The sequence below is a fragment of the Xenopus laevis genome, chromosome 9_10L (genome assembly GCF_017654675.1).
Source record: "Xenopus laevis strain J_2021 chromosome 9_10L, Xenopus_laevis_v10.1, whole genome shotgun sequence".
NCBI classification, from domain to species: Eukaryota; Metazoa; Chordata; class Amphibia; order Anura; family Pipidae; genus Xenopus; species Xenopus laevis.
In genome coordinates this window covers 58,333,771-58,359,793 of record NC_054387.1, presented here as the reverse complement: position 1 = coordinate 58,359,793, position 26,023 = coordinate 58,333,771, and the positions used below count along the sequence as shown (strand labels likewise).

Genomic DNA, 26,023 nt, shown 5'->3' with positions numbered 1-26,023 from the left:
AAGTGAAATGTGATACTAAAATAGGCAATAGTAATTAAAATAAGGTTCTGAGTACCAGAGAAAAAGGTTAAGAACCCCTGTTTAGAGGGGGAAAATCAGAATTGGTCTCTAGTACATCCCAGTAATTAAATCAGATCCTGGATCAAGACTTTGCTGTACATTTAAATACCACTCCCCAATGGCATGTTCTCATTGGCTACCTACAAAGCATCAAACCATTTCCACATGTTAGAACAATCTCTTCACCGAGAAAATGTAACTGATCCAAGGATAAATTCAATGGATGAACTTGTAGGTGGCAGTTCTTAAGCTTTAATTGGACACAGGCTGACACACTGAGGCTTAAAGATGGACAAAGAGAATGAGAATGACATTATGATCAGATCTTATGCTCCATTGAAACGTATATGGTACTAAGTACTCACTGTCCCTATATGACCTAAAATTCCTTAGGGCAAACTTTCAGTTTCTTTTTGTAATTGCTGGATATTAAATGGTGCTCACTATCAGTGGGTTAGTGGGATTCGAACGATCGTACATCTTACGATTTTTCGGCCGACATCTGTCAGGAAATTGATCGGCCAGGTTAAAAAAATCTTTGTCGGCCCCAGTGCAATCTATCTATGTTTGCAGGGCCAAGCAGGCAGCTCCCCTTTGTTTTCCTGGCAAATTGGTCTTTTTAGTTGATGGTCAATTTGTACGATCGTTCCGAGAAAATCGTGGTCTCACGATGAGGATCGGATCTTTTAAAAATCTCAACATCTATGGCCAGCTTTACTTCTTCATGTTCATCCAGGACCAGCATAAATAGTGTCCCAATTCCTTAGTAACTCTCAGACCATTAGTTGGTGACAGATAAAAATCTCTTTTTTGTTTTTCATAAGCAATTATTTCACAGAAAAGACTGTGATTTATTACTCTATTGTGATCCCGCAGCCATTCTCTAGAGCAAAAAGACCAAATGAACATTCGCAGTATTATAAGTTAAATAAGGACAACTCATTTTCTTCAAACTTTTTTTTATCCATATTGTTACAAATTATATTTGTTTTTTATTTATACAGTAAATATATATTTAACTGTTATTTTTAGTCTCAAACATTAAATCTTATTACTCCCTGGTAAACACCCTTTCAACTTCCCCCGCTTTCAATTTCACCCACAACTGCCCCTCACTCAAGAACCCTGACTTCCAGTTCATTGGCCTGGAAAGGAGATTCAAATTGCTGTCAAAACCTACTGTCCCCAGTACTGCACAACAGTTGGAAGCCGAGAGGGAAGTGGGTACTAATGGAGGCAGCCTAGATGGCATGCCAACCTTAACTTATGTCCAGACCTTAAATCATGTTAATGCATGCAAAGCCAATTAACCAACCTGCATGTTTTTGGGAAGAAGCCTGGGGTACAGCTACAGAAGCATGGACAGAACATGCAAAAAACAATACTATCAAAGTGCTCCAGGCACTCCACAAAATCCAAAAGGCCACAAAAATAAACTGTTATTTTAATTTAAATTTAAAAGTAAATAAACATCTCCTAATGGCTCTACGCATTTTGTGCCCTATAGGCACTTAGTCATGGAGCCCATGATAGTATTGCTATCATCCCTCCCACCCGAGCTGAGGGTCTGGTGTACCTGGACCACTGTTTTAAAGTGGTGAGTTTATCAGTATTAGTTATTAGTTATTTGTGGCACCTTTTCTGTTGTGATTGAAATCAGATCATACAAACACACCTAAAGATAATTCTCTGGTTGGAATCAAACTAGTCACCAGCATACCAAATGATTTATCAAGGGTGATTTATCAAGGGTCGAATTTCGAGGGTTAAAAAACCCTCGAATTCGACCATCGAAGTTAAATCCTTCGAATTCGAATATCGAATTCGAAGGATTTAGCGCAGATACTTCGATCGAACGATTGAATAAAAATCGTTCGATCGATAAAATCCTTTGAATCTAACGATTCGAACGATTTTAAGCGATCGATCGAAGGATTGGGGAAGTGCTGGGGAAGGTCCCCATAGGCTAACATAACAGCTCGGTAGGTTTAAAGTGGCAAAGTATGAAGTCGAAATATTTTTTAAAGAGACAGTACTTCGATTATCGAATGGTCGAATAGTCGAAGGATTTTTACTTCGATCATTCGAATCATTTGATTCGATTGAATTCGATCGAATTTGACCCATTCGATGGTCGAAGTACCCAAAAAAATACTTCGAAATTTGAATTTTATTTCATTCGAATTCTTCACTCAAGCTTAGTAAATCCGTCCCTTAATATACTTGATAGAAGTTTAGGTGACAATATACTGTATGTTTATTATAAAGAGAATGATAATCAAAACCGGTACTTTGGAGATCCTAATTATGGAAAAAATCCTTATCCTGAAAACCTCAGGTCCGGAGCATTCTGGATAACAGGTCCCATACCTTTACATCTAATTGCACTGCACTAGCGATGAGCGAATTTCTCCCGTTTCCCCTTGCCAAAAAAATTGCAGGAAATTCGACACTAGCATTAAAGTCAATGGGCATCCGAATAGTGTTGACGCGGTTTTGTGGGAGTTTCTTAAATTTATTCGCCGGTGGCAAAACGCGGAGATTCACAGTGAATTTGTGCCGGGTGAATTTATTCATCCATCACTACACTGCACTCATGACAATCCATACTACATTCTCTTCTCTACCTGGAGTTTTGGGGAAAGCGCAAGAACTGAAATTGAGCAGTTGCCGCCATACCAATGAAGCCTCACTCACTTCCTGCTCTGGTTATTAATGGCCACCTTCCTCACATGTTTCAGATTCATCAATTTTGTTCCTGCCGATGTTGCTACTGATCTGCGCGGCTGCAGTAGTAAAGGGGAGGAAATTATCAAATCTCTTTCAGAAACACAGCCTCTTATTTTCACCTTGACTTTCAAATGCAAAAGCAGACAATTGTAATGAAGCTTTTATCCCTTCCTTTTTTTGTCTGAGAAAAGAATCTCTACAGGTGATATGGAAATTACAGGAATTTTCCTCCTTATTTCCCCAGAGTTAGAATGAAACAGAATAATTTCAGTTTGACAAGTTTTTGTACAAACTTCTATAAAAGTCCTGATAAATATATTCCAAACCCGTTACTTATGGTTTCACTAATGATCTGAATGGATAATCTGTAAATTTGTAACAAGGACTAATTGGCACATTTTTTAAAAACATTTTCTCTTCTATATGTAAATTATTAGAATTTATTCTTCAAAAATGATGTAATCTCCAGATTAACCATTTGTGACTAATGTTATAATGCATTTTGGGGTAATTTCTCTCAGTGAGAAGATACAGCCCGATGTTGCAATGAATTTTGCATTTCTCATGCCTTTATTTGGCAGAATACTTTTTTTGTATGGGATATCTCTGAAGGGCTGGCACCAAGGGACCAATTTAATTAAAAAAAAAATCTTAAAGAAACTCAATTAAGTTTTTTTTGTGATGTTTTTTTTTCGTTTAACTGCTAGAGTATTTACAAAAAAGCTCAAATCAGTTTAATTCTATTTTGTTAATAAAATACATCAATTCGCATGGAATTCACATTATTTCATGAATTTTTACAAATCTGAATAATATATATATAAATATGTATATACATACAAATAAAATTGCATGAATATATACAACATACCAACCCCTAATGTATTTTGTGTCAATATCAGAGCACCCAGTATTTGGATTTGCTTAGCTCAGCTGTAAGACCTGATTCTAACTTATAGGGGCAGATTTATTAAATTAGATCTTAACACAGTAAAACTCCACCGCTTTCTATTTACTCCTAGAAGATTTTAATAGAGGTAATCTATCAATAGGTGAGAGTTAAAGTTCAGTATTTGATAAATACGCCTTTAAAAATCCCATAGAAACTAATGTGGTGGAATTTTACTGTGGTGAGCTATTATCTCACCCTTTGATAATTCTGCTCCATATTCTTGCGTTCAACTCCAAAGTTCTCATTTACGTCTAAAAGTTCAACTTTCAGTGCAAACGGAATGTATTTTTCCAGTAATTTTTCCCCCCCCAGAATTCGAGAATTGTTGAGGTTGCAAGGGGGCGTACTGTATGCTTTCTAATCTCTCTGTACTACATGCCTACACCCTTGCAGACTCCAAGCATTAGAGGGCACTATAAAAAAAGGGGTGCTATAACTGAATTGCATGCTAAAATGTGGGAGTGGCAACCAAAAGAGCCACTTCTTGGTTCCCCCATAATACATAATACACATCCTCCTAATAATCTGAGAGTTCAGGACTGGATGAACTTTCACCAATTTAGTATAATGAAGCACAGAAGACATAATAGCTGAAAGGCTGGGCTCTTTAAGATGGCACTATTCAAAGATCTCTTTTAAAGCCTATAAACTATTGTTATAGGCTATTTATCACATCTAGTCAGTAAGCCTGTAACTGAATATAGACTAAGGCCAAGGGTCAGGCTACAAATGCAATCTTTCAGTCTAATTAGGTCTCATTTGAGAAATAAGATGAGAACTGGTTCAAAAGTCAATTGAAATAGCAACCACTGTCAAGTGAATGAATCTGTCACCTACACACACAGTAGCAGCCTGTCTCCGATATTCACATTAATGGAGAGTTTACCGTATGTACTATGAGCATCAGATCCCCCCAGTTAAGAATATATTCTATAGTAACTCAATATGGAAAAAGTCATCCCAAAAGTCAAAGCTCAGTTCTATCTGACAATGAAAAAAGACATAATTAAACATTTTCACCCCATTCCTACCTCCCCATTTCTGCAAATTAACATCAGCCTCCGATACCAAATAAAATCTGAAAAACAATAGTTTTTGCTCAGTACAAAAGATTTATTATAACAACAGATGAATAATGGATATATTTAAGGACATTTTTGATTATTATCATTTACTTTAAAACCCTGCATGCCAGCTGCATTTCTTTTTTAGATATTGACTATTGCATGCTATTTTCTCTCTAATCACAATGTTATAATGACAAGACGTGGAACTTGTATACAGCATTTAGATCTGTCACTCACAATCTGCTTCAAAACTCATACTTCTTAAGAAATGTGGAATACAGACTGGCATGGTTCCATATGCTTGGCATTTCAAAACTAGCAGGCTTTCGTTTGGGTTATACATAGAAACATAGAATTGCATGTCAGATATTGCTGGAATTGTTTGTTCTGAAACTACACTGTATATTTCTGTAAACCTTAAAATACGGGGCTTAAATAAACCATGGTTTTCTTCTTTTCATGAACCTCCAGTATTTCTGGCTAAAGTCAATTCCATTGGCTATCAGGAAATCTGATTTAAAACCTCAATCTAATTGATCCCACCACCTAAAACTTTAGAAGACATTGCTGCTCAAAATTCACACAAACTATACATTCATGCATTGGATATAGAATAATGTATACGTTTTGGCCATTATTCTGCAGTTGAAGTGTATAAGAAAGACTGTCTTCTGATGCTTCTAAGCTTCCACCTAAACATTTATATCCAGCCCGATTATCCTACTCCTGTAAGTTCTACCAATCACTTAAAGGGCTTTCAACACCAGGAGAGGGTACCTTAAATGCATTTACACATAAAATCCTATTAGGCTGACCATACCTTGCACTTGGCACCCACACACTAAAGTGTGCTGCAGGGTTCAAAGTGCAAATAACAGGTGCAGTCCATCATGTTTTCTGAACTTTGTCATGCAAGTGGTGGGCCATAAAGCAAGGTATGTTTTTCTGGACTCCAGTTTCTACAGACTTGTGTAAGACAACCTCAGTGCAAGCCCCAACTGAATATGGTTTCAGCAGCCATGATTTTGTCTCCTTATGCAACCAATAAGCTACCAATGTCTATGTATCTCTAACTTTAGTCTGCATTTTCAAAAATTCTAGATATTCTAGAAAAAAATATTTATTAAGGATATCACTAATTGCTTTTAAGGCTTCTTAGGACAAGGCCATACATATGTATTAAATACGTAAGACAGTAGACTTGGTGGGGCATTGTTTAGGCAACAGACTAAAATCAGGGGAATAGCAGACTGATAGCAAACACCCTACAACAAAAGACATGTCTTCTGCTACTTATACTAGTTCCTTAAATTCAAACTCCATGAATTCAGGGGAACAGTAGGTGGGACTATAGCACTCACTTGGCAAATCACAAGGCAGGAAAGCCTTTAACAGCTAAAAAACATAAACGGTAAAATAAAGTGCATTGTTGTAGAGTTTGTAGCACTGTACTTGACATCTACTTTTGGTCACTCTTTAAATTTAAGTTTCCATTAGCACTTTTACACATACCCTCTTAAGAGGTAAAGTGGGGGAAGGGGCAAAGACATCCCTTCTCACTTGCTCTAACCATCTCTTAAAATTTGATTGTCAGGGAGCACCGACAGGTAAAGGTTGCAACAAAGCCCTGTTTCTACTGACAGATAATAAGAACAGGGCTACTTTGCATCCGACGATGCTGTTCCAGATTTTTTAGCCAGCACAAGGAGGTGAACACAGTCAGACCTTGGATGCAAGTGCTCTTTAAATGATCACTAAGGATCATCCTTCTGCACTGCTTATCCCTTTATCACTTGAGTATGGAGTCTCTATAAATGAGCCTCTAAGAATTTCCTCTTTTGAAATGCAATACAAGTATAAATCATGCCTCAGAATGCCCATACGAATGTCCCATCGATGCCCATACACTTTCCACCCCATGATATATGCATCACTTGTGTTTGTGGTGTGTGCAACATTTTGGACAAACAAAGGAATATGAGGGGCATGATTTTTGCACTCTTTATATATTTTCATAAATTTACAATATGCATAATAAAATATTAGGTTTTTCTTCTCTGTTGTCAACTCCATTCCCTCCTGAAAGGTGAATTGCCGGAATGTTTGTAAGAAAATAAAAGCTGATTTATAATTTCCAATCAGTGTGAAACCCAGATGTTCCTTCCTCCGCCTCTCAATGTTAATTAATTCTCGGAATACCAGCGAGTAATGACTGTCATATGAATATCTTTCTCTTCCTTACCCCATCTCATGTTATTTTATTTGCAAGCATATGGTTCTGTTTTCCATTACAAGCAAATGTGAGTATCTAATAGTTGCCTTAAATTGGTGACTATAGACCGCAGCAATCATAATGCTGTATTTGCAGAATCATTATCTCATCCAGAACATCCTGTCTGTGCGCTAGGAAAGTTTTCAAGGCAGCTCGGAGGTGTCCAAAGTCAGGAAGAAATTAAACCCAATGCACATTTGGCAAACAGAGAGGTTTGGCAGAACGTCCAAAGTATTCATTATGGTTGCGAAACTGAGAGGTGAAAATCATGAGAGTCTTTTATGCCTTGTCAGTGCGAGTGTTTGTAATGCAGTTGGCATCTCTCGCTAATTAAACAAGGCAAGTATATGGATAATTGAATGCTAATTGTTACTGTTCTTTAAAGAAAAATTAAGCAATATCTTGTTTTAATGCTCTCAAGGGGAATCCTGATTAATCTTCTTCCCTGAGCCTTTCTGCACCAATAATCATTGCAAATACAAAACTTTCTGGTTTCTTTCTAGTCCCCCACCACAGCCTTAATGCACACCAACAATGTAAGAAAATGGATTGTTATGTTTTGGGTAGCCGAGGATAAGGAGGGTATAACAGTGCTTTATTAGCAGGCTCATGCAGCCATTACACAACAGTGAGCTTTCACTTTTAAGCTACCAGGAAGTATGCACAGTAACTCATGTAGACAGTGACACTTGCAGGCCAATTGTATAAACACCACATATTCCCCCTATAGTAGGAAAGCATTTGGACAACTATAATAAACGGCAACATTAAACAGAATGCATTTTAAAGCAATAATATACATTATTCACATCACATAGTCCTGGGTGCATGCAGGTAGTTTTCTGATTCTCTCAGTACGCCTTATAGGTTCACTTTCTTCAGGCCTATTGCAGTTGACATCAAGAGTAGGAAAATGTCCTTCATCAAATGGAGCTTCTCCAAAGTCATATCTAACAGGAGTAAGACGACTTGCATTCCATATGCGTCCATCAGACACTTCATATGTGTTCAAGTGGTGTAGTAAATTTGGATTACCTTCTCTGCTGAAGACTGTAGACAGAAATGTTATTACTGTAGCTGATGTTATATGAGAAAAAAATGCAATTTCAGGCCATTTACTGTAATCTGTAATAGTCTATCAAGGTTATAGCAAATCTACAGTCTATAGGAGCATCTGTAAAAGGACCGACAATATCAATAGCAAGTTTTTCCCATGCCGAATCAGGGAATGGTACTGGTTTTACTTCTGGTCTCAACTTAACATTGTGTACAAAGTTCTTTGCAGTCTAGTGAAGTGTTGGTTTGTGGTGAAATTTTAGACACAGGCTGTGTGACAGGCACTGGTGCTGTAGTAATGAGACCATTAACTAATTGTAGGTTTAATGCAGCAAAGAGATCCCTTCCAAGTATAGCAGTACCCTTATTCACAATGTAAAAGTCACATTTTGCAGTATTTGATTCAAATTGTATATTCACTGGCAAGCAACCAAGCACAGGGATTGGATCCTTTAAGTAACTGACCAGTTTCAGGGCAGGTACAACAAGCGGATCTTTTGTAAAGTATTTCAAGAAAATATCCTTTGGTAGTATAGAAACAGCTGAACCTGTATCAAGCATCAGGTTAATGGAGTGTCCCTTGTCAGCAGAAGCAGTACTGACACTGACAGTGCATATAAACTTGTCTGGAATAAATGTACCAGCTTTATCCACATTTAATACTGTAACATTTGTAGTAGTGACTTAATGAAGATCTTTAGCAGAACTACGGCAGATCTTAGAAAAATGTCCTACTTTTGTGCATTTGCGGCAATGTTTAGCTTTTGCAGGACATGTAACATGATTTGCAGTGTGTTGTGTTGAACCACAGTGAAAGCTTTATTTTTTATTTGTATTTGCTGTATGGTTTTGCAGTGTAGGTGAATCCCTTTCCTTAGCACTGTATTTTGCCTGTGACTGTGCATTATTAGGCCACAGTGCTGAATTCACAATCTGTACATTCCCGGAAGTTCCCTGACTGAGAGTTTTAGCCTCTACCACTGCTGTTTCAATTTGGCTAGCAACTGTAATAACCTTTGCAAGGGTTAAATTCTGCTCTAAGAGCAGTCTCTCTCAAATGCGAGGTGAGTTTGTTTTTTCCACTATTTGGTCTCTTAGCATTTCATCTGTTAGATTTCCAAACTCACAGGTAACAATCAGCTCTCTCAAAGCTGCTACAAATTGTTCTGTGGATTCGCCATTACGCTGTCCATGTTGGCGGAATTTATATCTTTCAGCAACCACATTTACTCTTGGCACGAAAAAGTTCTTTATAGCAGTAAGAGCAGTTTCATAAGTATCATCAGGTAATGATAATGTATAGAATATATGCTGTGCCTCTGCTCCCAGGCAGTGAATAAGTAAAGCACGCTTTCTAGCAGCAGAAATCTCCCCTTGGTCAGCAGCAATAATGTAATTTTCAAACATAAGGATCCAAGCAGTAAAAGGTATGGTAGGCTCACCAGGGTTTGGAAGAAAGGCTGCAGGCTGCTGCAGAGGTAAAAGAGCCATTGTTGTCGCCATTTGTTATGTTTTGGGTAGCCGAAGATGAGTAGAGTATAACAGTGCTTTATTAGCAGGCTCATGCAGGCATTACACAACAGTAAGCTTTCACTTTCACTTTTAAGCTACCAGGAAGTATGCACAGTAACTCATGTGGACAATGACACCTGCAGGCCATTTGTATAAACACCACATGTATGTATAATACACTGCATCTTGCTTTGGAATTCGAGTTTGGCAAAAGGTGCAGAGCACGACCGACACCCAACAAAGATACAGGCGCAAGCAGGCGCCCTGGGGGATGAGCCGTAAGAGGGTCAACTTTGCATCCTTTGCTGCTCCTCTATCATTAGTAAATATTTTTTCTCTCCATCCATGTGCACATTGTTTGCAATAAAGTTATTAGAATAACATGAACATGAATTTTAGTTTGGCACAAGGTGTAGAGCACACCCTACACCAAAATACATACAGGTACAAGTGCTCTGCATGTGAGCCTTAAGGAGAGTCAACTTGGCACTTCTTTGTGTGTCCATCATTATTAAATGCATTTGTTCTTCATCCATGAGCAAATTGTTTCCTATAAAGGTATATAGGAGTAAATGATCAGTCAGTGCACTACAAATATGAAAAGACAGGTCTGTTGCTTCAGTTCCAGTCAGTAAAGCTTGGCACTAACTAATGACAAATACTTATAGGCAGGTCTTAGTGTTCCCTGTGCCTTATTCCCAGCTGACTATGCCATAAGACTCTCTAAGGGCCCTGCATGAAAGATGCGAGACTTCTGAATGGGTATACACCTCCCTCATTGCATTTAGCAGCACTCATTTATCTGCATGCAAATCTCCCTCTAATCAGCTCATTACTATGTTAACACACAGAACGATATGCAAACAAACTCTGGTAATATGATAATTAGCCACCTGCCCAATGGCACATCATATGCACAAAACAGCAGCGAGGACTTTTGGGAAATCTCATAGAGATAAGGGTTTCGCCAATAAACTGCCAATGCAAGAAACGAAAGGGAAATAAAGCCACAAGATTATATCACTTACTTACAGTATATCGCTTACTTTTATGGTTTAGGGCTGCTGTTTTACTTGCCACAGCCAGTTGCCCTACGCCCCTGAGTTACAACCCATGGACAGTTTCACTTCCCAAATGATGCATTCTACTTCCATAAAATCCAGGGGTGATCATGTGCCACATGCAGTGTGTCCTGGGGGTACCAGGATACACGAAAAGCAATGCTAGTGGAAGTTTAGTTGTTCCAAGGACTCAAGGAGGCTAAGTATAAAAAAAGTCTTGCAATGTCCTATGAATTCCAGTGCAACTGACCCCACTGGGAATTGCTGCTAGACATAAACATCTACATGACAGAGGTACAAGGTGCTGTCCATAAAGGATCAAGGGAACCTGAAACTAAAATATTGCACTTCCATCCCCAACACCAATGAGCCTAATCTGTAGCCTTCTTGGCTGGGCTGGTGCACTCCTTCCATAAAAAACACCAGCTGAGTTTTTACCGCAAAGCAAATTTTTGGGAAAATGTAATAATAAATAAGCGTTAAAAACCCAATCGGCTTACATCGGAGTTTGTAGCAGACAATATTAAGAGAAGTTCGGACCTTGATAAATAACCCCCTATATGTATGTGCCCCACCCTAGGGATACCTGGTTAAGAGATAAAACATGGCAGTGCAGCTGTTTATAGGATGCAAAATGGGGGATGTTGTACTGGAATTCTGTTTTTTGCCACCAATAATGGAAATATTAAGAGCTCAGGCTGTTTCTGAGCATTTCCAAGAGCAATACCCTTTTGTTGCCTCTGTATTTTGCCATTATAACCGCAACTCCTCTTGTTGAACAGCAGAAATCCTTAAGAAAAAATAGGTGCTGGACCAACCGAGGGATTATCTGGGATTTGAGAGCTAGTGATGGATGAATTTATTCGCCAGGTGCGAATTTGCGGCACATTTCTGTGTTTCACTGACGTTAACGTTTTCAACGTCGGCAAATTTGCGAATTTCATGGAGAAGAAAAACAGGACAAATTCGCCCATCACTATTTGAAACATTTAATATCTAATTTGTTCTATGATATATACAGTAAGTGTAAGCATTGACTCAATACTAAATAATCTTTTTCTAGCATTCATGGCAGCTTGCCATTTTCGCCATGAAAACATTGGCCAGTGTTGCTTGAATGCCTCTATCTTGATATTACAAACAAGGAGAAAGGGGTTTGCAGTTTCAGCCTCCAGGTCAGGTTCTGGACAACAAGCTCAATGGGTAAATTGTTTCTTAAAATTTGTACTTAGCTTCACCTTCAGAGTTGGTGGAGCTTCTGTACTTGTACATTAATAAGACTGTCAACGATTGGTGAAAGGTCACCTTCCACTTGATGAAGAAGTTTCCTATCCAAAACAGTTTGTGCCAAATAAAACATCAATAACTAAATGTAAAACACTCTGATGGTCAGTTCTGATGCTCTTAGACTGCTGACACTGCAACCGCTTATGAGAAATACATTGATAAGGTGTTGCGAGAGTGAAGATTTGTTTGAAACACATTATGGGTTAAGGCCTGCCATTATTCTTAGACTGTACAGAGTTTGCCAACAAAGGTATTCCCCTGTACTAAGCACAATTCAGCAGGAACAGCACTTGGAGTGTTAAGCTGGCCACAGACGCAAAGATCCGATCGTTCGAATCATCGTATGATCGGACTTTCCCATCTCCCGACCTGCAACTAACCATTCCGATTAAGTAAAGAACAAAAGAACAGATCAGCCAATGTTCTGCCCCTGACAGCAATTGTACGAAAGTTATGTCTGACCAAAGCTGGTGACAGTCTCCCTCGTACGATCGGCAATACAGAGATATTACCCGCAGCCTACACAAATCGTTTAACCTGTCCGAAAGACAGATCTTCACTGGAAGAAAAATTTCGGGACTCTCCACACATGGTCCGAAAATCGTACAAATCCTCGAACGATCAGATCCTTGCGTCTATGGCCAGCTTTAGAGTTTTTTTAGTTATACTTCCCTGGCCTAGATAGGCACATTGTACTTTTCCTATTTATCTCAGTACATATGTGTGTTTGCAGCAGTGTCTGTCTCTGTGTTCCCTTGGTGTGTGTGTGGCTCAGTCATGTATGAATGCCCCTCTCCCACTCTGCTGTGACTTTTCCCTGACACATTTGGCATTACCCACCAGCAATACAGACAGATATAATCTCAGGTCTCTGAGTAAATACCACTTATTTACCCCAGCCAAAGCCATTATAGAAATAAATATTGACAGCATTTGTCTAGTACAAAGCCTCCCCTCAATACAAATCTAAGGTGACCCCGCCTGTCTGAGCCCCCAGCCCATTGTAATACATGAAGTGTACAAAGCTGAGGCGAGTTCACCGCAGGGGTTACTAAATGGAATGTTTAGTGGCACAGAAAGAAGGCGCAGGCAGGAAGTGAAGGCTCGGAATATAATAAGGCAGATAAAAGGAAAACATATAAGAATGATGACAGCTGCGACCTCTAAAGGGATTTGTGTTTTGGGAACGTGTTTCAATCAGGAGGTTGAGGGAAACCTGTCTCTGTTTGTTGGAATGGGAGAAGCTTTAATCAGAGCCCTGGTGATTATTGTTTGTAGCCAATGGCATCTGGGAAAGGGTATTTAGAGTTCCAGGATAATGCAACGAGGGTACTGTAGAGCCAGACTGTCACTTGATAAGCGACAATGGTGCTACATCAGTTGTCAACTCATTACTCCAATGGTGTGAGTGCGCTGGTGCTCTCACAGGAACCAAATGTCCTGCAGTTAGTGCAGTCTCTGCTGGGGGCACATGCTTTGTGTTATTGAATGAGAAGCTGGCATTCCTTCTGCATCTAGGAACCCCCTTGCACCCTCCAAAAGCACTTGATCCAATCTGTTCCCCAGAGCCTTTGAATTACCACCTTTCCTAAGAAGTCAATAATTTCAGGTCCCTGTACAAAAGTTGTAACCATGTTGACCATCATGCTCTTTACAAATTGGTTCAGTAATTTTAGTAAGGGGCCTGCCAAATGCAAAATAGGCAACCCTGAGTGAGCACATGCATATAAGCCCTAACTAGATCTACAATGACAACCCAATTCAGTGGGGTCCTTAGCACAATGGAAGCCTCCAGAGACAATTCCAGGCCTCCCAGAACTCATGTCTACTACAAGCATTTAGGATCAATTCCACATAATCCTTACAATGAAATTCAACTGGCAATAAAACATTGGAAAATGTATGTACAACCTGCCTCAGGCTGTCAGAGGATGCTGGGCTGTCCCATTAAAGTCTATTTGCAATGGGCCCACCATCACTAATGAATGAACCGGAGAGCAAAAGGAGAGGACCATAGAGAAATACTAATTAGTTGGCATTAGGCAATATGTGACTTTGCTCAATATGGCATTCCTCTTGTTCACTGTTACTCAGACCACTGCGTGGTTACTGGAGTAGGAGCTTAGCAACCAGATAACCAATAAAGTAGAGCTGCTAAATATAAAGACAATAACAATTCTTCCATTGTCTGCATGAATTAATTTTACGACAAATGTAATATAAACTCAACAAAGGGCTGAATATATGATATAAAGCCAGAAGTGAGAATAAAGCGATTGTATTACACAGATCTAGCACCTTCCTACTGTGAACTCTAATTTCCATCCAAGATTAGTGATGGGCCAATTTGGGGTCGCTTCTCCGAAAATTTTGCGAAATTTGCGAAACGATGAAAAATTAGCAAAAACTGAGCCGGCGTCTCATCTTTTACGCCAGCATTCGTTTTTGACGCCAGAGTCGTGGAAATTTGCCGCAAATTCGCGCCTGGCTAATAAATTTGCCCATCACTATCCAAGATGAGTATTTCTGGAACAACAGAAGCAAAAGAAAATGAATTTGAATGGAATGATTAATCTGCACACCCTCTCCCCACATTCGCTGCACAACAATTTTTATATATCTAAATTAGTCGACCCATAGACTAGCATACGTCCCTGGCACTGGGTAATTATACAGAGCACACCGTGACAATTCCTTCCTTCTTCTCTTCTCATACAGAATATCATTGGGTGGAGTAAGAAATCTGTATTACAGTTATAGTGTTCATTCCTTTCCCTTACACAATACATTGATTGTAATACATAGTTTGGAGTTTGTATTACTGTTGTCTGCCTGGCAGTGAATTCAATCAGCAAACAGTGCTTTCTATTCCCAAAGATCCACCTTCTCCCTGGTAGCCACATTGGCATCCTATGTAACAATATCAGTTATTCCCATAAAATCTTTGCTTCTTCATACACATTAACAGTAGTGATGAGCAAATCGAAAAACGCATTACTGTCAATGGGAATTTTTCCACAGCAATTTTTTCTGTGCAAAATACATTGAAATGAATGTTTTTGTTTAGCAAAAATATTCACCCATGATAAAATGCCGTATTTTTGCTGCAAATCCATGCCGGGTGAAAAATGTCACCCATGACTAATTATCAGCTTCTCTTACCGACTCTTCTTTGTTCTTTCCAATGCAATTTTAATGACGGAGATAAGTCAACTGCTTTATATTTGTTCTTATGTATAGTCTATCTATTAAGTACTTTTATGTTTCAGTGTGAATCCTATTTCTGTAGGGGAAATGAGAGCAGAGCAGGCAGTAACCCTTCCAACTCTTACCTCTTGTATCTGTCCCTATATATTAGGTACCTATCCCTATTTCTGTAGGGAAAATGAGAACAGATTAGGTAGTAACCCTTCCAACACTTTCCTTTTGTACCTAAATATTAGGCACCAATCTAGTGCTACCAATCCCTTTTTCTGTAGGGGAAATCAAAACCAAACAAGTCAATAAGAATCTTATCTTATCTCTATGCATTAGTCAGTGTGGTTGCCATACTGGTTGCTCAGGTAGAGAATAACAAGTGTCCATAATATGAATTATTTCATTGGCAGATAGGATTGGGGGATAGGGGGGCAACAAGTGCAGTCAGAATTTGTTGATTAACTTTACTGTCTCCCAGCTTTGGGCACATTATTTATTATTATTATTTAAGGGCATTATTTAGCGAATGTGCTGTGCATCACAGAGGATAGTGCTTTCCCACGGACTCTAATATTAATTGCCTGCAGCCATTTCAAATGCACTTATACCGAAGCAATTTGTATTATATGTATATTTCCCTGTAAGTAACATCCCATCCAATCTGGTTGTTCCATTTTGTTCTTTCTTTACCGAGAGAAATTAAAGAATATAACCTTTATAAAGAATTCATGACTTACCATTAGGAGTTCAGCTCCAGTTAGTGGGCAGAGAGTGGATAATCCATTAGGGCTGAGAAGTATGTGACATCCATTTAAAGCATTAGGCTCGGTACAACTCCCTCAGTGTAAATGAAGCCCTTATGGAATCACTTCATGGAGTAATATTATCGAGCGTTATATTTAATTAATGCGGATAAATAAATCGCTCCAACGAGTATTGATAGGGACCATTGTCGTACAGCTTTAATAACAGCAGCACATCTACTCTTTATCTTTAAAGGAGGAGAATAAAAATACAAAGTAAAAGACAAGAAAAAGGCTAACAAGCATTAGAGAGTAACAAATCTATGGAGTTATAAATCCACACTCAGGGGAATGGAGTATGGTTTAACAGAACGGATTACAACTACATTAAACTCATTTGTGAGGTTCCTGCTCCGCAACTTCACAAAGGTAGTTAGTTAAAGTGCATTGTGCTCAAGGCTCCCAACACCTGCATCCCTGCTACTAGACAGAGACCAAAGAGGATGAGCCATTTACCCCTCTTGTTATACTGTATAACCTAGACACCTCCCTCACACTGTGCATTTATTATAGGTCTGGGACCTCCTGAGCATTAGGGGAAATAAATCCCTTCTGCATTATATTTCCAGATTCCCACAGTGTAATTTTAAGCAAGCTTCGCTGGGATTCATCCTGGCATACCCTGAGAAACAGTAACCGTAACGCACCCGCTCAAAACCTAGTTTAACCCGGCCGGCCCCTCCATTTATGACCCACATCTGACGCACCTATTTCTTACATCACAAATGGGGTTGTGGCAGTTGTGCACCTACAAACGAAGGCTGCAGGAGATGAAAGCTGGGAGAGTAAGGTTGCGGGTGGGGAGAGCGGAAGAAGAGCAGAACCCACCCGTGACCCTCTGACACACAATTGGCCCAAACCCTACTGACCTGTGAGTGTCAGGCCAGCCTACACATCACTAGTGAGAAAGTCTTTGGCACCAAATGGTATATTATCTATCTATCTATCTATCCATCCATCTATCTTTCTATCATCTATCTATCTATCCATCTATCCATCTATCTATCTATCTATCTATCTATCTATCATCTATCTATCTATCTATCTATCTATCTATCTATCTATCTATCTATCTATCTATCATCAATCTATCTATCTATTATATATCTATCATCTATCTATCTATCTATCTATCTATCTATCTATCTATCTATCTATCTATCTATCTATCTATCATCTATCTATCTATCTATCTATCTATTATACTGTATATCTATCATCTATCTATCATCTATCTATCTATCTATCATCTACTTTTAATCTATTAGTGGTAGCATAGAGAAGGCAGAGGTATTCATATCCATAGGGGCAATGTATTATAAGGCACAAAGTGGTGGTGGCAGCATTTAGCTTGACATTAATCAAGACTTTAGGAGAGTCATTTCAGCACAAGGTCTCTTACAGTAAGCACTTTGTAACAGTGGAATTCACCACAGAGGGAGGTGTTGATAGGAAACAATGTACAGACCATTAAGAAACACTTAGATATCTTTTCTGGAGTCCAAGGGTGCTCAAGTTCATATCCATCGGATCGAATGAAGGAAACTGCTAATCCAGGGAGATCAAGAGCCAAGGAGTTTTCTTCCATTAATGATTGGGTTTTTGTTTGTTAATGTGTCTTTTTCCATTTCTGATAACTAAGTGATCAATCTATATGCACCGGTCTGCCTAGTGATGAGCATATCGGTCTCATTTCGCTCTGCCGAAGAATTTGTGAAACACAGAGATATTTGTGAAATTTTTGTCAGGCATATTTTGTCACACGACAAAAGTTTTCCCGTTGCACGGCATTTTTGTAGCAAATGACATTCGAGTCTATGGGTGTTTTTTGTGGGACCTTGTTTTTGCTTTGGGGCTGCCAATAACAATTGGGAGGGCAAAATCAGATGCATTTTATTTTTCGCTCAGTATATTGCTACACAGATGCCCTATATTGTTAGATGACTCCTATTCACTATGCTACAACTGTTTTTTCAATAGAAAAAAAGGTTCCTATGTTGCCAATTTCCTAAAAAGTTTGTGATTTTTGATGTTACCTCTGGTCGAGTTTTATCTACTACTACACTATGTTGCTGTTTAAGCAAAAAGTACCATCTATAGTTTATATATAACTACAGGTATGGGTCATGTTATCCAGAATGCTTGGGACCTGGGGCTTTCTGGATAACAGATCATTTCCGTAATTTGGATCTCCATACCTCACACCTTATATGTCTCCTATAAAGTCATGTAAACATTAAATAAACCCAATAGGCTGGTTCTGCTTCCAAGAAGGATTAATTATATCTTAGTTTGGATAAAGTACAAGGTTCTGTTTTATTATTAAAGAGAAAAAGGAAATCATTTTTAAACATTTGGATTATTTAGATATAATGGAATCTATGGGAGACGGTCTTTTTGTAATTCGGATCTTTCTGGATAATGGGTTTCCTGATAAGAGATCTCATGCCTGTATTAACTTACAAACACAGATAATTATATATCTGACCACCAACAGATAATACGTGGGTGTTTTGTATTCTACATTAAAATAAATAAACCATATATTTATATTAGGGATGCACTGAATCCATTATTTTGGAATCGGCCAAAGCCCGAATGCTTTGCAAAAGATTCAGCCGAATACCGAACCAAATCCGAATCCTAATTTGCATATGCAAATTAGGTGTGGGAAGGAGAAAAAATTGTACTTCTTTTGTTTTGTGACAAAAAATGTAATTTCCCTCTCGCCCTTAATTTGCATATGCTGGCCAGAAGGATTTGGCTGAATCCGAAACCTAAAGAAAAAGGCCAAATCCTGGCCGCATCCCTAATTTTTATGTACAGTATGTCCTTATATAGACAGTGAGACGTCTCAGATGCCTTTGGTTGATGTGGAAGTAGAGGGGAAGGATAAAATGACGTATACGTTAAATAAATAATTTTATTTGGCAAGTACGGAAGTTCAGAATGTAGTGTACATAGACATCTCCATGCAAGCCATTATTGTCTCTCTTTATCTCATCCATAGGTTAGTAAATCCCTGTTAGTCTAGGCAAATGGTAGGTTAATCCGGCCTGCCTTAAAATGGGAACTAAATGCAGTTACTTAGCAGTTGTTGCTGGACTACAAATCCCAGCATGCCTAAACATGTTACCAAATTAAAGCATTCTGGGAACTGATTCACTGCATATCCCTGTACCAGCCAGCGGGAAGAAAATGCTTAATGTAATATAATAAGCCACGATTGGCCATTTTGTGGTAGCTAAATTGTATTCCCAGTGATTTGCGTTCAGGAATGAAAATTTATACCAATCCATAGAGGAAGTCATGTTTAATTACTGGCTGTGTCTGTGCCAGAGCAATGAAGTCTGTATTATGTCTCCTCGTCTCTTAAGTAATGGTATTTTTATGGCTGGAATCTAGAACTTGCCTCTCCAAAATACACCCATTCTAAATATACAGATGTATATTAAAAGTTGAGAGAGAGTTTTGTTGGCTATGTCCATTCTAAGTTCTGTAGAATCTTTCTCATTGTCCTACCAGATCCCCAAACTGACCAGTATCCTTAGTACATACAGTAGATATGGGTCAGGATCAGTGGACTCCATATACACACGGATTTCATACACAATGAAGATTCCTACAAATATCTTCTTGTATATGAGGGCCCACTGATAATGATGGGTGAATTTCTCCTGTTTCGCTTCGCCAAAAAAATTGCGAATTTCCGAGGAAATCCGTGAAACAGCGAAAAATTGAATTTTGATGCCGGCGCCCAAATATTTTAGATGCCGGCGACAATTCTGACGTCCATGTGCTCCTAGAATTTTCGTCGGTGATTTTTTTTTGTGGCAATTTCGCAAATAATTTCGCCCATCACTACCCACGGATCTTGACGCATATCCATCTTCTATTTATATCTGCCAATGCACCATTAACACTACCCCACTCATCCATGCTCTTACCATGATGACTGGAACAAAAAAAAAACCTGCTGTGCCATGTGTGGTCCCTCATAAGTTTTCTATCCAACTACTGTATGTGCCGATCAGTTGGAGACTGTACCTGATTGTGGCTCATGAATGAGGCTCATGTCTTTAATCTCAAGTCATATAAGGGGTCCTTATGACGAGGTCTGCTCTTGCCATTAGGCAAAAAGACATTCCTGATACAGGTGTGGGACCTGTTATCCAGAATGCTTTGGACCTGGGGGTTTCCTGATAACTGATCTTTCCATAATTTGAATTGTCATTCCTAAAGTCTACACTAGAATAAAATTTAATTAAAGGGCACCTGTTGGGTAAAAATATTATCCCCAACCAAAGGTGCAGGCTAATAGAGCCCACATTCTGGTTGGGGACAACAGTCATTTTTTTTTTAAAAAAATGCCCCCCCGCCAGCGCTACACTACCCGCACTGGAAGGGAGCTCCCTGCAGTTGTGCTGGATATTTTCACAGTCTGCCTGTATATTGAATCAGGGTGCTGACCCCTCAAAAAAAAAAAAAAAAAAAAAGCTCAAGATGCCCACCAGTAAATTAACTAGTTGGCAGCAGGCCCCTCATTCCCCTCTGTGCGCCATGTTCTTACCGGCTACACCGGTGTGCGATCTGCCAGAAGGGGTGCGGGCTCTGGTCCAATCGCACCCCCTGCTCTGCCGGTATTTCTTCTACTGTTGCCCACTGTACCTGTAGATGAAAATAAGTAGTGATTGGCGAATTTAATCACCAGGTGAGAATTTGCAGCGGCGCGTTTCGCTGCTGGTGAATAAATTTGTGAAATTGCCACGACAATTCTGATGCCGACAACAATTTAGATGCCGGCAACAGTTAAACGGACGCCCATTATGTGCGTCAAATGTTGCTGGCGTTTCACAAATCTTTTGCGGCAAAGCGTAACTGGACAAATTCGCCCATCACTAAAAATGAGCCCTTCTTATCTTTGATTCATGTAGTGGATTTACAGGTGCAGTTTACCTTCACAAAATAACTTTCACATAGTGTGCCACAACCAAGGACCTTTTCTTAATATTTTTTTTTTGTGTTTTAAACAGTTTTTCTACAATCATGCTGCACACTCGACCTGCACTTACATCACCAGAACTCTCTAAACTGTTACAATTTGCTACATTAGTCGGTACATTTCTCAGCAGCCTCAGAGCAATTTATATATTAAATTATTCAATTTGAGAGAATATTTAGAAAATAAAATGTCAGCTGTGAAGTCAACATGGATTCTTTTTCACTGTGTTTACCTTTATGTAAAAGCAACAGATACTGACAAATTACTGGTTTCTATGTAAGTGAATTTATTCCACTGCTGCGGTATCACCGACCTGCTCTCCCCAAGGAAAATCACTAATCAACACTTCACTCTGTACCTTAATTAGAGAAAACAATCTCTTTTTTATGCTGAGATTTTCCTTTTATAAACGTTGGATCAAATTAAAAAGTTCAACTTCGAGAGCCGTTTCATCAGCTGGAGATAAATTATATGTCTTGATCGGCTTTTTTTTGTTCTATATCAGTTAAAAAAACACATTTTCATGAAATCTTACACATCATTATAATCTGCCACCTTGAAATGATTTGTTGAGACTGTTCATTTATTTTCTGCCATGAGTTAATCATAATACGGCTAAAGACAAATGGATACTTTGTATCAGGATAAAATATGCAATTAAAGGAGATTGGTTTTCTTGAGCATATTTGTGACCAGGTGAGGTGAGCTCCTCCCCACAAGCCTGACTGCCGAATGCCGTAGATATTTCCTAATTAAAGCAAGAATAGGCAGAATGTATGCTCAGTACAGTTATATGAGTTATATGAGTATTGCTTTGAAACATAACTGTCATGGACACCCACCTATGAACACATATATTCCACAGACCAGTCATTCTCAAGTTAATGGGGTTGTTTTAGTATGTCGAGAGTGATATTCTGAGGCAATCTGCAACTGGTTTTCCTTTTTTAGTATTTTAGTCTATGAGTTACTTTTAGCTTTTTATTCAGCAGCTCTCCCGTTTGCAATTTCTGGTTGCTAGGGTCCAAATAACCATAGAAACCATGCACTGATTTGAATAAGAGACTGGAATATGAATAGGAGCAGCCTGAATAGAAAGATGAGTAATAAAAAGTGGCAGGGCCACCATCAGAAATCACGGAGCCCCATACAGCAAAATCTTCTGGGCCCCCTGGTCCCCACCCACCCCCAAGCCCTACCCCAGATTCCACCCACACCACAGTAAAAATTCCAGCGCTAAAAACAGTAAACCCCCTTCACTTTTGCTTTTAAAAAGCCATTGGTGGTCAGGACCCCCTTATAAATAAAAAAAAAAATTGGCGGCCAGGTCCCACATAAAGGTTTTTAAAAAACATTGGAGGGCAGGGCCCCCCTACAAGTTAAAAAAAATATTAGCAGTCAGGACCCCCCCTTATAAATAAAAAATTGCGCCATGGCCCCCCATAAAAGTTTTTACAAAAACATTGGTGGTCAGGGCTCCCTACAAGTTTTAAAAAACATTGGTGGCAGGGGCCTATGGAGTATTAAAATAATACATTGGAGGCTAGGGGTTTAAAAAAAACAAAAAAAAAAAACACACATTGGTGTTCAGTAGAATTGAATTTGTGGCTTCAGGGCTTGTTTTAGATGGAGTCAGTGACCCCATCTGAAAGCCAGAAAGAGACAAAAGAAGAATACAAATAATTAAAACAAAACTCTTAAAAATAAATTATGAAGCCCGATTAAAAAGTTGCTTAGAATTGGCCACTCTATAACATACTAAAAGTTAACTTCCTGTAGGAGAACCATCCCTTTAAAGGGAGAGTAGTTAATTAGAGGGCAATTCCTACAATGCACTCGACAATTGTGCTCAAGGATCAAAATAAGGAAACAGCAACTCGAACATTTTAAAACAAATTTGAAATTCATATTTATAAACTTTAATTCCAATCTCTCAGCACTGAATTCCTCTAGATGTTCTTATTCCGCGCTGTTTTCAGCTGGTCTGAAAGCTGCCATTTATTTCTGGAACACTAACAGTCGTTAAAGCCACATCCCCAGTGAGATAATGAGTCAGTCATGGTATTTATAACAGCCACATTTGTTTCAGAGCAAAGTGCTACAAACTAGAATGAGAGTTGGCACAACCAGTGGAAGCCATTATTGTAGGGCGACCTGGAGCCAGCGGGGGAATGTGTTGTTGGATAACGCAGCTGAATACAATTGTGTCCATGCCCCATCAACCTCTGCAGTGAGGCCGTTACTCCCTGCACTTACAGACTGCTCTATAATACTGAGTGTGCAGATCACTCTAAATGAAAAAAACAATAGGAGATGAACAGTGGGGAGAGGGCATTACACAGGGAGGCTGATAGTAAATGCTTACTATTTATCGGTCATGGACGGTGAGTCAGTGGAAAGGCAAAGAAAGGTTTTGGCTACTGAACAGTTCCTTTTAACCAAAAGATAATGACCTGTTATATATTGTGTTGTAAAACCAATGTAGCAGAAGTCACATCTTTAAATTGCAGTTTTCAGGTCTGCTCTTACAATGCTCTCCAAAAACATTCAGAAGGCCATTTCAGCCTCACAGATGGAAAATATCTTCACCCTACTAGAGATGCGCGCAATTTTTTTGTCAGGCATAGATTTGTGGTGAAATTCATTTCACTATCTATTTGCTATTTTTGCTGCAGCAAAACAATGTATTTTGTATAGGACAAAAAAGGGTTGCTGCAAAAAAAATGGGCATGGTCTGTCCTGTATTCTGTGCTAAAAAAAGTCACAATGAAAAAAATGCCCATAGATTTTAATTTATTTGTAGTATACATACTTGGAATACTGTCAGCTTGAGAAGAATGGATATATTTTATTCTAATGGATATTAGAGAGGTGACATCTAAGAATTCCATAGCAGTGTCAGGCAATGCCGGATGGGAGCCCCAGGCAACCCAGTCAGTCATGTCCTTCTCTCCCTTCCCCTCCACCCCCTCTCGGAAATGAGGTTACGAGTGCGTCTCCTTTTTCAGTCGTGGACTAGGGGTAAGCTGCTTATAAGGTATGTCCCTGGCTCCCCCAAAATGCTATTTTTGGATGCAAATCAGCATGTCATTTAGCCACAATTCAACATTTCTTTCCCAAATCCGCAGCATAATTGGCAGAGAACTGCACCCAATGCATCAAGATGAATGCAATTGGTACACACTGGTTCTTAATCGTTCCCAAACAGGACATATACCCATACAGTATATAGAACTTAATATAAAATTGGTTAGAGTGCTTTTCCAACCTGCTAATATCATTAATGTCTAAAAGAAAGTATCCCCAGCTGTTCTGTCCGAGAGTTGGATGCACAGATCATGAAAAACATAAGTTACTGATGCAGGAAGCATATCTGGAGGTTTCTCTGCTCAGATCTATAGAAGAGAAGAATCAGTATATAACTGACCCAAATCATGGAAACAAAAAGGAGAAAATGCAGGTTAGATCAGCCACTGGCATATGGGTGTTGCTAGCATCTGGTCACTGCTATAGGGTAAGTCATACCGAGCCCTGGCCATTTTTAAATATTTCTCTTAGAAATTCGCCATATGTTATTTCCTCTGTAGAATCAAGTGTTGCTCTAAAGTGCTAATGATTAGGGGATAAGTTCCTTTCTTTTCAAGCGGCTCTTTGCCTTGACAAGTACTTAATCCGCTGTGCGTAGCTAAGTCCAATCAGCAGAGAGGATTATTGCTGGATAATGGAGTTAACCCTTTCACCACCAACACCATAGATTTTACCTTGGCCAAAACCAAATGAATGCCTGCGAAATTCTGCATTTCCGTATGCTATAAAAGCCTACAGGGAAAGTGGCTAAGTAATGCTCTGCTCCGACAGCAGAGAAAGGGTTAATGTTATAATATTTACAGCAAGCCATTCTGTCATGTTCTATGTATTCTCAAAAAAAGATTTATTTGATTTTATGCTCAACGATACATACATTTTGCATTGTGAAGATGGAGGCTGAAGGCACAGTCATCACAATATAATGCAATGTTTACTTGACCCTGAATATATTCTCTATATTGAATAGTAGTGTCATTATACAGCACATAAAAAAATTCTTTTAAAAACCCTGGAGTTGTTGTGTTTATTCTGGGGGTGTAATTCACGATGACTGCCTCTACTTCCTATGTGGCAAAATCTCAGCAGCCCTGTTTTACTTTATGGCAGTAATGCTCAGGATCAGAGTAATGGTCTCACAAGGTACCTGGTATGATAAATGGTCCTTTACCTAAGAGGCTTATTTCCATTTCTTTGGAAGTCAACCACATTTCCTATCATTGACTTAAAGGAACAGTAACACAAAAAAATTAAAATGTTTTAAAATAATGAAAATATTATGTAGTGTTGTCCTGCACTGGTAAAACTGATCTGTTTGCTTCAGAAACACTACTATTGTTTATAGAAACAAGCTGCTGTGTAGCAATGGTGGAAATGAAAAATAAAAGGCTATATGGCACAGGTTAAATAGTGGATAACAGATAACACTATTATGTTCTACAGAGCTTTCTGTATCTATTATCTGCTGTGTAACCTGAGCCTTTTCTCCTTTGAATGGCTGCCCCCATTGCTACACAGCAGCTTATTTATATAAACAAAAGTAGTGTTTCTGAAGCAAACACAGCAGTTTTACCAGTGTATTATAATTGTATTATTTTTAAACACTGCCATTTTAGAATATCTAATAGTGATCTGAATGACTTCTTCAGTTAAGTGGTGAAACAGTATTCAACAAATACAGTTGCTTTAGACTTATCCCTACTAGATCCTATAGACTCAAAAAAGTCAAATCAGTGAAGGATATCTCGAAAAAAATGGAAACTAGGATTTTTGTCACAAAGCAAGACAGGACTGCTGATTTGACTTTAACTGTCTACTAGTGATAAAACGAAAACAATAAGCGTTTCTGAGGAATCTTTAAAACCTTCCACCACTGAACATATTCTTCTGTTGAACTACAGAAGCCACTGGGATAAGTGGTGATGAATTTTCAAGATTA

The 26,023-nt window shown here is 38.9% G+C and overlaps 1 protein-coding gene across 1 annotated transcript in view; it reads right to left on the bottom strand.

Annotated features, from left to right (window-relative positions):
- cntnap5.L (contactin associated protein family member 5 L homeolog) overlaps positions 1 to 26,023 on the bottom strand; it is a 260,880-nt gene that overhangs the window by 213,609 nt on the left and 21,248 nt on the right. The gene's annotated exons all lie outside the window — the stretch shown is intronic.